Source organism: Silurus meridionalis, chromosome 22 (assembly GCF_014805685.1).
Source record: "Silurus meridionalis isolate SWU-2019-XX chromosome 22, ASM1480568v1, whole genome shotgun sequence".
Lineage (NCBI taxonomy): Eukaryota > Metazoa > Chordata > Actinopteri > Siluriformes > Siluridae > Silurus > Silurus meridionalis.
Window position 1 is genome coordinate 12,453,080 of NC_060905.1, and position 13,087 is coordinate 12,466,166.

The 13,087-nt window shown below is 36.6% G+C and overlaps 1 protein-coding gene across 2 annotated transcripts in view; it reads right to left on the reverse strand.

The window, feature by feature from the left end:
• Positions 1-8,863, reverse strand: part of dlgap3 (discs, large (Drosophila) homolog-associated protein 3) — a 155,336-nt gene extending 146,473 nt beyond the window's left edge. The window contains exon 1 of one of the 2 annotated variants that reach the window (XM_046834838.1): positions 8,718-8,863. The gene's annotated coding sequence lies outside the window, so the exon portion shown is untranslated. The remainder of the gene's footprint in view (positions 1-8,717) is intronic. The other variant, XM_046834840.1, reaches the window with a different exon arrangement.
• Positions 8,864-13,087: the final 4,224 nt, after the last annotated feature.

The following is a 13,087-nucleotide window of genomic DNA, read 5'->3' on the forward strand; positions in this document are numbered from 1 at the left end:
AAAAAAACACCTAATGCACAGCCTCTAAACTTGAACATTGTGTGAGCTTCTAAAATATATTTTTCTTTTTGCCTCTATGCCTAAAACAGTCTTGAAGCAATTTAGTAATGCTTGAAACTCCAAGTAGAAGCAAGAGCTTAGCTGTTACACACAGAATCAGGTTACGTCAGCAATGCTTTATTTACAACAGAATGCACCACATCTGCCATGTTCTCAAAACTTCACCATGAATTCAGACACTTAAGCGTGCACACATTAGTGTATTCTGATTATCTCACTCTTTATTTTATTTTTTATATATCACTGAAAAGAATTACACAGATTTGAGAATAAAGGACCATAGAAGAAAAGCCACAGGCAATTACCTCTAATCCTTTTTGCTACAGTTAAGCCTATGTGCTCTTGATTTAGCACAGCCTAACAAAGCTATAAAGGTTTTAATCTGAGTGTGTGTGTGTGTGTGTGTGTGTGTGTGTGTGTGTGTGTGTGTGTGTGTGTGAGTGTAAAAGAGAAACAGAGAGAGAGAGAGAGAGAGAGAGAGAGAGAGAGAGAGAGAGAGAGAGAGAGATTATAATTCTTAAAATAAGCAAAGTATAAAATGATCAAGAGAGTGTGTGTTAGGGCCCAATAACAGTAACAGCAATAGTTATGCTATTAATCACAAATGTTTGCCTAAATATCCAGATAGGTAATACACACATCCTGGAATCAGGCATCATTTCTTAGCATGCTGGCTAAATATTTCTTCCTGCTAAACATCGCATTACCATACTCAAAACTCTCATTTACTTATTCAACTACATGTTATGGACAAATGCTTGTGGACACCAAACCATTTGAATCACATGTACCTTTTGAGCATTGCATACCACATTTAGTCCCCTTTTGCTGTTATAATAATCTTCACTCTTCTGGGAAGATGTTTCACTAGATTTTGTAGTGTGGTTGTGGAGACTGATGTAAGGTGAGGAGACCTGGGTGCAGTTAGTGTTCCAATTCGTCCCAAGTGTTTATTGGGTTTGAAGTCAGAGCTCTACAGCAGGCCAGTCAAGATCTTTCAATCCAACTCTTGTAAACCATAACTTCATAAGCTTTCTTTGTGCACAAGGGCATTGTCATGCTGAAACATGTTTGGGTCTCCAAGTGAGAAAATAATTTAATGCTACTGAATCCGTAGACATCCTTTAAAGATGTTTGCTTTGTGGAAACTGTTTGGGGAAGAACCACATACCTATAACTAGAAAAGTCAGGTGACCCAATACTCCATATTGTCTATTGAGTCTCTACAGCCTGTTAGTTCTTCTACACGGACCACTAATGCCTGAATACAGATCTTCACCTTATAATAAAATTAAGTCAGTTAGCCAACATCCCAAAAGTTTTACTAAGCCCCCCCCCCCTTCAAATCTCTCCATCTACTCATCCTGCAATTTCTCTAGTCAATCATTATCTCTTTACATCGACATCCTACAACTGATTGACAGTTAGATTTGTCAATTTACTCTCCACATTTAAAAATGTAGAAGCATTTGTTACTGTTGTTTTTTGTTGCACCTTCACTATAATTTATTTAATAATTATGTGATATAATTAAATTTACTTGAGCTTGAAACAATTTACATTCACTTCAGTGCATAAAGTTGTGGAAGGCAGTGGCCATCATCAAATGCTAGAAATTATCTCTGCATTAAAATCACTCTCTAAATGCTGCAATATGACAGTAAGTGTAAGCTGCATTTCAGTAAATGTATCTAGGCATATGCTGTGCTTCGGTTTGAAAGAGACCTGCATTAATAGCTACTGATGATAATGGCAAGAATGTTTTGCTCAGACACATTGGATGCTATTTTCTGCACACTTTGAAGTTATAAATCCTTTAGGATTTGCTTTGAAGATATTTTGGGTTCACTGGCAGATATTTTTATGCATAAAAATATCTAATGTTACTCACATCACATGAAGCTTGTTCTGATCTGTAAAGAACAGGACAGGAGCAGATTGTTATTTCAGTCAGCAGTTAAAGCTCTCACCAAAATTGGAGTTTTGACAAGAGTTAAAAAAAAATGCTGATGATGAAAACTCAAACGCTTGAACAAAAACATTTGCAGAATTTTGTAAATGCATTAGAAAGTGAATTTTGTGGAATCTATGCTTCACTTTTTTACCAGGTACAGTTGCTTTAGTCATTAGCTAGACTGTTTAGATGTGGCCATATTATTCTGTGAAAACAGTTTTGCTCTTTTTAATCAATGCAACTGAAGCACAACTAAAGGCAGGAGTATCAGGATTTTCAAATTGAGGAATATATTGGATTAAATCAAGTATGTTTTCTTATGTTTCATAAATATAAAATTCGAAAATGATATACAATAAAATATGTATAGATAAATACAAATATATGCAAATATATAAAATCCTCTGATCATCATTTTTATTATCAGAGTTAAGTGTGTAATGTGAGATGAGGTCTCTAAATAACCCAGGGTCATGTAAGAGGTGACTTTACTGCAGATCTGTGGTGAGGTCAATTAGTTGTTATTGTAACACTTTGTACAGGCTGTGCTAAACATTTATGTATGAGGAACGTTCGAAATTATGATTCTTTGTATTGTCTTTATTAGACTGACTGACAATTTGTACTGAATAAATTGTCATCCAGAGTACAGTAAACTGACTGAGCCAATCAGAAAATATATTTTACCTTGTTAAATAAAGTGGGTGTATTTTTTACAAATTTTATTTAATTGTATTTAATTAAAATTTTCATAGTCATATCAGCTTATTCTTATCTGATTACATTCACAATTGGATCTTTACATACTCCTTTGAGTCATGAAATGCACTGATTGATGCAGATGGAGCAAAATGGTCCTGTGGGGAAACAAAGCTCATTACACATCTCGAACGTTTTTCAAAATACCTGTGATTTTGGATATGGAAATTGAGATTAAGCTATTAATCTTAAGGCAGAGGCAGGACTCAAATTCAATGCACGTTGTCTACTTGATATCACCAGACATTTGGCATACTGTGTACCTGTTGTTAAACATAATAAAACAAAAAGTTTTTTATTTAATTTTTTATCTACTTTGTCTGTACCAGACAACAGCTTTTACTATTGCTAACATTTGAAGACAAGTATAGGCAATATCAGACAGAGCATCATTGCTGAATGTCGAGTCAGTACCAGACAAGTATTTCTCAATTCCAAGTGGCACAACAAAAAAAAGCTTGCCCTATTTTCCAGAAATTGTGGTTGAAATCCTGACAATGCAACAGCCTGGCAGTCAAGAGAGCAAACTTCCATGCTCTCTCGGTGGGAGAGATGACATACTTCTCACTAGCCAAGCAGAATACTGCAGAAGCAGTTCAAAATAATTCAGAGGAGTATGTTTACACCACTCTTCCAGTCTGGTAGTTAGCTAGTAAGCTGGTTAGTAGGTTGAAAATGTCAAGACCGAAAAGGGAAAAAAATCTTTTTTTTCCATGGTATCGTTTTCACTTTTGGACTATTTTCCATTTGCTTGACTCACGACTGTGACTATGAACCTGCATGAGTAGCCTCTTAAAGGTACCTACAAGTTCATGATCGTTCTCTCTCCTATTCTCATCTTGTCAAGAATTGGATTCAAAGTGCTAAAAATAGTCATCTAATTCTTCTGTTTCCTGCTAGTTTTGGTTTTGTTGGACCAGATGAGAGTGCACACACCTTGTGTGATGGTTATTTTTGTGTCTGACACATTACAGTGTCCTGAGTGCAGACACATGGCCTATTGTTTGCATTGGTGCATAGCTATATGGCCACAGAAGTGGCAGAGTACCTGATTTCATAATTTTATGAATTCATTGCTTGTTTTAAATCGTTGAACATGCCTAGCCTCTTATACTTCAGTGCAGGATAGTGAGCTGTTTTTTTTTTTGCCCTGTCAGGCCACAAATTGGATGATGGACAATGATCAATGCCCAAAATGTTGACGCTTGAGCATCTCTGACAAGCCTTGATTTAAATGAAGCATAAAGCCAATAGTGATGTATGAAACTGTCAGGCTATGCAAATACTGCTGAGTATTTATAATCATCCTCTAATGCTGCGCAACATCAAGAGCAGACGTGGTTGTTGGGCCACCTAGAAGAAAAGTTAAAGCTCCTTCACCATATTGTCGATGCAAAAACTAAAATGGGAAGAAGCTCATCTGCTCAGTGCAGTGAAGTGCAACTTTGTACATCTGCTGCATATGCTTCACAGTAGTCTCTGGCTGCTTCTCATTCTCTAAACTTGAATAATGAGCCCGCCCTGGTGGAGATTTTTGAGAGCCCTCCATCAGAACATTCTGGTGATCAAAAAGAGATAAGTAGGCATGCAAGGCTTCGGGCTTATACTAAGGCTGTCTTAGGAAAATTGGATCTTCCACTCAACACAGCTTGGAAAATTCTTAACCTCTCTGAGACATAGTTGCTCAAGCAAGTGATCATTCTATATCACAATGCTCAAATTTATTACAGAGCCCTTATGCACACTCAAAGGTGCATTGTATTTGTGACCTGAATATGGCACTTTAATTGCAGATGCAGAAGCAGTGAGGTTGACATTAATGCCTTTGGTACAGACAATGATGAAACTCTGCAAGTAAACACAAGTGGCACTCAGCCAAATAGATAGAAGCTGATATGTTCATTCACCAAGCCTGTGGTGCTCTGGCAAATGAGCACTGTACACCTTTAAAAGGGAACTGTTTAACCTTGATGAAACAATTAGCAACGAAAACATAGCAAGCCTGATAGAAAGATTCTTCAACCTGCTACTATGAGTTTAACTGGTCATTGACACACAGGCCCAGAACGCATTTAATGGCACCTGCCTCTGTCCAAAAAAACAGACATTTTGAGGCAGCAGGCTACCACTAGACACTATTTTTGCCTTTGAGTTTAAATGGGCTTTTTAGTAACTTGAGTTATTTGAATTAATCCATTGATTCATTAAGTATTCTCTCTGCCCAAATGAGCAGCCTGTTCCTGTTCTACTCCTGCTGTCTAAATAGGAATCAATGATCATGGCAGTGGCCAATACTTATTTGTTCACCTTAGTAACTTGCTCAAAAATTCACTTGGAATCTAATCATATCCAGCCAATATACTCTTTCCATAAAGTTATGTTTCAGCTGTAGTGCTGTTCCACAATCCCAAAACAATAAAAACAATTTGTTGCAAATCTTCTAAGTGTACAAACTAATGTGGACAGCTGGCCAACACACTTTTAAAGAGGCCTTTCTCAAAATGTTGCCTGACCATGCACAGAATTGTATGTAATACTTTTTGTACCTAGCATTTCCATTTTATGGAACGAAGTGAACCTATTTCAGCATAATATGTACATAAAGAGAGCTCCATAAAGGCTTGCAAAGGCTGGTTTGTTTAAGTGCCTGCATAAAACCACCAAAGCTACATACCAAAATCTTCTGGAGGCCGGTACAGAAGGCTGAACATACTCCATACAAACAGCCATTGTTTTAAAATGGGGAAGTTCAACAAACATGAGTATGCAGACCTCTGGTCATATAGTGTATATTTAGTTGCATACAGTTAATTGAAACCCACCACCAAAGCAGACATCCATCCAACAGTGTTGCAAAATCCACACAACCTGATTGTATTTGCGATTGCAAACAAAAGTATTAATCAATTAACCTGTCACTTGACCCCTTCACAGATTGTTCAATAGCACTACTATTAAACAGTCTATTGGGACATATTTCAAACCTTTGTGATAACTTTGATATACTTCACTAGTTGCAAAGAAAATATTCTACTTTTCGTCAATAAAACAAAGTTTATGAAAGTAATGGTGGTAATTCCAAACAATTTAAACTTTTACACCACCTTGGTTACTTGAGTTAACAAGACTAAACAGACAACAAATAAAAGTTTAATTCAATTATTGCCCAGCTAAAATATCTTGAAGGTTTTATTCATGATATTCCAAGTATTATTTCAGTTCCTTTTTTAGGATGTTAATAAACTCAGGATGTATTTACGATGTGTATCTACTATTACATGTATTTTTACTCTAGGAAGTATATGCGAGTTTGCAGTCCCTTACGAATATATGCACACTCTATATACACTCTATGAATTGTTCTGTTTGCTGGATACTATTTAAAGCGCGTTTGTCTATTCTATACTTTCGGATTTCAGTTGCACTGCAGCCATCTGCCTCAGATGTTAATGTGAGAAAGATTGACAGTCTGCTCAGCATCCCACAGCTAATTGTGCAAGGTAAGTTTCACTTAATGTGGTTTGAATGATAGGGTGTTTAAAACTGCCATCACAAACTTTTTGTCTTTTTTTTTTTTGTTTGTTTTTCAATTTCATGGTTTGTATGTTTTAGGAAAGCTAATTAGAACAACCACAAAGATGAACTACTTTTCAGAGATAAGAAGTGATGCTGACACCTATTGCTGTTTCAGTCTGTAGTATACGCACATTTTCTCAAGTTGAGGTGTGTTTCATTAACAACATTGTGTTGTTTAGACCTTCTATTTATATGCACATTTCAAATTATGCAAATAAAGAAATCCTTACTATTATTCTTTGACTCTGTTAAGAAAAATCCTTTATGGTACTGTGAAAGACAGTATTGCAAACGTTGATTCTATATCTATTTGAAGGAGCAGTTTGTATTTTTATTAACAACAAGATAAACAGATAAATAAAAAAAATAACGAACACGTATTCCTCCCCAACCAACCCTCGGATATTCTAAAAAAGCACTGATCTAAATGAAGTTAATTTCTGGATCAGGGAAATCATGAATCATAAAACAAACAAATTAGTAGATTCAGATTCACTGAATGGCAATTTTTTTAATTAAATTGCCATTCAGATTCACTGAATGGCAATTTTTTTAATTAAATTGTTTCTATAATATGTATCATTACTGTAGTTTCTTATGACACATTCAAACACTTAAGATAATGTAGAGGAAAATAGAGGCGAAAGATTAGAGAGTAGAGGGCAAGGATTGATTACTACTATTGGACAAAAACAAAACAGCAAACAGAGAAAGGGTAGTAAAGGAGAAAGGGAGAGAAATGGGCAAAAAAAAAAGAAAAAGACAATGATAAAGGTTGGAGAAAGAGAGAAAAGAATGACCTTAGTAGAAAATGTTGTAGGAATAGAGGGAAAATGCAAAGAGAACGGGGTGCACTGAAAGAGGGTGAATGTGCGAGTTGAAGTGTGTGTGTGTTATGCGTGACCTGCACTACAGTATGAGTCACTCATAATGTGTGTGTACTCATAAGTACACCTGTGTGTATCTCTGTACATGAATGACTTTGAATGTGTCATTATTTTGTACATAAAACCTTAATGAAATGTTATACTTACCAATGGCACAGTTCATAATTATACATGTACTCAGTGAAGAAAAAGGATGTGATCTCAGACATTTTTCATTACATTTGTAAAGCTTTAAAACTAATGATCAGTTTTTTTTACTTTGATTCAAGTAACATTCAAAACCAAAAGAAAAAGGGTGGTAATGTGTATAGTAGTTTGGTCATTTGTTTTGTGACTATTTGTCAAGCATTATCTCTTGTATCCCTTGTGAAATTCATTGTTTTATTTAAAAATGTGTAGTTTTTTTTTTTTTTATCTGTTGGCTACTCACATATTTTGGATTTCAATGATAAACTGTCATTTTTTATTTAATAAAAAATGTATTTTCCCTCAAGTTCTAACTGCTTTACAACCAAAAATTATACCAAAGAATATGTCTTGATCTAGCTATCAAGAATGTAGATCACCACATAAAATACACAAGGATCACATTTCAATTCGTACATACATACTAATTGCAGCTCTGACTGAAAGTAAACTACTGATGAAAGTAAACACTTTATCTTTCACATCTTACCATATTAAATTTTACATCACATTACGTTATTTATATATGTATTTGTTTGTTTGATTTTATACTGTTCATCTAAATGAATGGATTGTAAGTAAAATCCCTGCAGTAAAGGTTTTCCCAAATAGAACTGGTGCTTTCCATAGCCTTCCTGCAGTCTCAGTGGTGGTGGATGGTAGATAAGGGGCAAAAACCTGATCTAAGTTAATGCAGTAATCATATATTTAATTGTTTAAACCAAGCAAAATTTTAGTGTTCATTTAGCCAAGAGAAGGCACATATATTTTATATTTTAAAAAACAGGCATTGCAAATGTGTAGTTACCGTGACAAAAAAATATCTTAATGAGCTTCCAAAAGGATGGAAAAGGGGTTATAAGGACTGGTTTTCTGTGTCGATGATTTATCCCGAGTATCTTTTGTTTCACTGAGTATTTTTATGAATGAGAACAATTGGCTGCTCACCATTGAATCCGTTATCTGTGATTCTTTGGGAGTGTTAGGAGAGGAGAGCAATCACGGCTGGCACATGCGCACCAGGGTTTTCAGCGTTCAGCTGGAATGTGTAAAGTGCAGATGTCTTGCCCGCGGTCTTGCCCCGGCTTCATGGCAAAACTTTCAAACGATTACGCACGAGGGGTGCGCATTTAGTGCACACACACTAAAAAAACTCAATGCAAAAGAAAGGAAAGCATACCTGAGCCCCAGTTTCCCTGTACTAACATCCAGCGGTGTAGTGAACACAGACACAGACCCCTCTGAGATGCAAAGAGAAGTCATTGGTGAAGAGCATCCTGATGAAGGAGACTTACCTTCGTTTGGAGTTCAGAGGTTTGCCTTCAGGTCCCTCGTACTGGGCACGGGTTCAGGCAATATTCCTCTATGCAGCAGCCTCGTCTCTACAGCAGTACAGAAATCCGGAGACAGAAGCGAAGCGCTCTGTAATGTGCAGCTGGTTGTGAGGTTCCGCGCGCTCAGGATTCCCCTCCGTCCCGGCGCTGCTTAAACCCTATTGGTCTAGAGCGGCCCGTGTACCCGGAGGAGGGGCGTGGCTTCAGAAAAAGGCTTCAAACAGGGCGCATTAGATGCTGCTGCTACACTCTACAGGCTCAAGGAAATAAATGAAAGGTGCCCATAGTATAGGGAAAGAATAAAGCAGTATGGCTTCTTAGAAGAAAAAAAAATATAAATAACTGTTTCGTTTTCTCTCTCTCTCTCAAGGTAGGCCTTGCAATCCCAATTGTTACCCTAACTCAGTCACCCATCTATGAAAGACCCATTATCATAATTGCAATTCATGCAGACGTAATAACCCTCATTGCTATTTACCTAATCATGATTTCAAGAAAAAAATCCCTCACTCTCAGAAAGAAAGTAATATTTACAGCATTTGGCAGACACCCTTATCCTGAGCAACTTACATATATATAATTTGTACAAACTGAGCAACTATGGGGTTAAGGGCCTTCCTCAGGGGGCCATGACTGGCAGCAGCTTGGTATGGCTGGGATTTGAACTAACGACCTTCAGATGCCTTAACCACCTCCTTCCACTATGCTACCACCTACCCGCAACTAATTAAAGATGGTGCACTTGAATGAGTAGCAACAATTTTCATGCAGTTTTGTAAATGCAACCCTGCCCTGTGTGTAATTAGGTCCAACCTGGAACTACCATTTAAATTTGATTTGAGAGTTGGGTTATAATAACATGTTCGACAACACCAAGACAACCGTAAACATCTTTGTCATATATGCTTAAACTATCATGGACATCCTGCACTACATGTCAGTCTATTAATATTCAATGCTCAGACCTTTATAGATGCAGAGTAGTTAATACACTTTGACATTTTTCCCAGTTCCCTTTCACAGTCATGAGAGTCATACTGTTCATGGATGCCAGAGGAAAATCAGATTTGTCAGACAATGTTTTTCTTTTTTTTTTTTTTATGATCTGTATATTTTCATCCTTCAGGCTGTAATTTAATTTGGGCTCTGTGCCACTTGCCTCTTCAAACATGCGTCCAGTGCATCTAAGAACAGCTGGCTCTTTCATTTTCAAACATTAAATTAACCTGGAAAACTGAATAAATGATGTTTGATTCTGCATATTTTACTTAAACCTTAGAAGAGCAGTGAGATTAAAAGTGTTAGTGTGAACCCAGGCAAAATGAAAGTCCCTTTGAAATGAAATCTAACACTTCAAAAAACAAAAGCACAGAGCAGCTGCTAAATAACTTTGCAATATTCTTAAGCAATGGCATTGAAATCAATGTCAGTATGACTCACAGAGAGAGACAGAGAAAGAGAGAGAGAGAGAGAGAGAGAGAGAGAGAGAGAGAGAGAGAGAGAGAGAGAGAGAGAGAGAGAGAGAGAGGGAGAAAGAAAGAAAGAAAGAAAGAAAGAAAGAAAGAAAGAAAGAAAGAAAGAAAGAAAGAAAGAAAGAAAGAAAGAAAGAAAGAGAGAGAGAAGTATTCAGAAATCTAGATGATCTTTACAAATGACATGGGTTAGAAGGCAATGGAAAATTCTGAAAGAAAAAGCAGAATATGTCACTACAAAGCAACAAAAAAACATTACAGCCTAATGTTTCTTGTCATTAAGTGAAGAGACCTGGCATACTGGATAAAAAATTGAGTAAAAGTGGGAAGCTCAATGATTCATTTAGTGTCGATATTTTTTCCACCAAGCTGTAGGCCTTCTGACACGATCGGCACGCAAATTGCACAAGCGACATTCACCGCCTACAGCCACAAAAAATCTCAGATGTTGTGTGAATTAATGCAAAGCAACGTCATGCACACATACACATACACACACACAAACACACACTTCATTCATTAATGACCTTTGTAATCTTTTCATCTTTATTCATTCATTATTTAGAAAAGAGATAATATAGAGCTTTTTTTTAATTTAAAGTTAAGTTCGCTTTACTGAGCAAACAGTAAAATGCCTTGGTCTGGTGTTGATTGTAAATTCAGCACCTTGGCCAGCAACCTTACATAGCGGATTAAAAAAGATTTCTGTGGCAGTAGAGTGGTATCAGAGTCACCACTATAGGTTTGAAGTATACTTCACACTGTTGGCACCTCATATTGTTACCATGGGTCTAAATTGCACTGAGTGGAAGCCACCAATCTGCTAAATATGATTAGGATGCTGGTGCAGAATGGTGGTGCAGTGAGCAGCATTGCCACCTCACAGCTGCAGATTCCCTGGTGTGATTCGCAGTGTCCAAAAACAAGCAAACAAATTGCTTGGACTAAGATAACCCCTGGGTGTAAATGAAAATGTGGATGTTTGCTCATGGCATTCCATTTGGGGTGAACTTCCCCACCTGGTAATCAATGTTGGCAGGATAGGCTCCGGATCTACTTCAACCCTGACCAGGAAACTTTGCTGTAGATGAGTAAATGTGGGCATGCTTATAAGCATATCTCAACAGTGCACTTTAATTCATTAATTTTTGGGACATCACTTTCAGCATAGTAATATTTCAAGTAAAGTCAACGACTTATGAAAAAAAATGTTCTTACTAAAGTGCAACGTATATCACAATATAGTAGAAATTATCCGTTCAATTGTATATGTGCATATATTATATATATATATATGTATTCCGCTTATATCTTTCTGTCTTTTCTAAGGTAATGTTAACAATAAAACACAATTTATGTATATAAACAGCTGTAGCAAACATACTGTGGATACTCTGAACAAAAATATTAATTAATCACCAGCTTTACATTTGATGAGAAATAATGACAAAGTAATGATCAATGCCATAGATGGTTAAAAAATACCCCAAACACAAATCCATCCTGAAGATTTCTTATTAAAGGCAGATCCACGTGTGGATAAAATGTCTGTTTACACACCCTACCGTTCTCATGGCTTATGGTATATATTATGTATGAGTTCATGAAATTATGTACAAGGAAAAAGGCAATGCAAAGTATGATTATCACTGCAGGAAAAGCCAGAACGCACTATGTGTCCACACCTTCATGTCCACCTCTCACTCAAGCATACTTCACAAAAAGCACAAAACCAGATCCTACTTTGTCAGCTTCATAATTGAAAAAGCAAAAAAACGCCAACACCCTCAGGGGCCTGTGTCCAATCACAGTTAAAGGTCAGATCTGAATTTAGTGCACAGTCATGGCCTGTCCCTCCCAGATGCAGCCTCGTGGACTACAGAGCAGTGACTGAACAACCTCTCGCAATTAACCTCCTCAATTCCGTTCATCTTAAGTTCTGTAACAGAGATAGGGCATTTACAGCTTATGCTCAAATATGTTTTATGATTTATCACCATGGACTTGGTGCTACATCACATCATTATTTAGAAATTGCCATTTCCACAGAAGCACAACCTCTAGTTCCCTGCAATCAGAATGGTTTTATAATGACATGCCAGAAAAGGGAAGCGATTGTCAGAATGATTCATTGCCAATTGAACAGACTTTAGAAAATGCTTTCTTTTTGCAGTTGCCTCAAATAGGCCCTTTATTCTTCCAACCAATTAAAATATTGACACTTTGCATGACCCATCATTGTTAAGCACGGCTTACAGGCAAAGCCCTATCATAAATCAACACACTGTATAGGACCATTGAGGAACACAGTGTTCAAAACATAAATGGTGGATTTCAAATAAGGCACATTTAGACTACTTGTGTAGTTAACGGCTTCTGAGTTGTATGATATGAAATAGCAGCATAGTCTTGAAAAATCGAATCAACAGTCAATGGTAAAATCAACAACACCTCAGTTGGTTCTTAAGGTAATATTGGTTTGGCCTGGCAATAACATATAAGAATATAAAACATTCATAATATACAATCATGAGTGTGTTAATGTTATTAATTAGATGAATAGCTCAAACAACTATTACAATTATGTAATATTTTGCCTCGTGCTTGCAATTAAGCTACTACCTATTTAATTATTGATTAAGGAAATGCCCATATGGAATCACCAATCACCTTTAGAGTATAACTCAGCATTCCTTTGTGTGCCAGAAAACACACTCGTACACCCACTTGTTATACATGTATCAATTTTTTGTGTATTAATTTAGCTATATTTCAGCACTAAATTTTAGTGCTTCAGCGTGATTGATTTGACATCTCCACAAACTGCAATAGAATATTTTAATGCATATGAAGCGACAC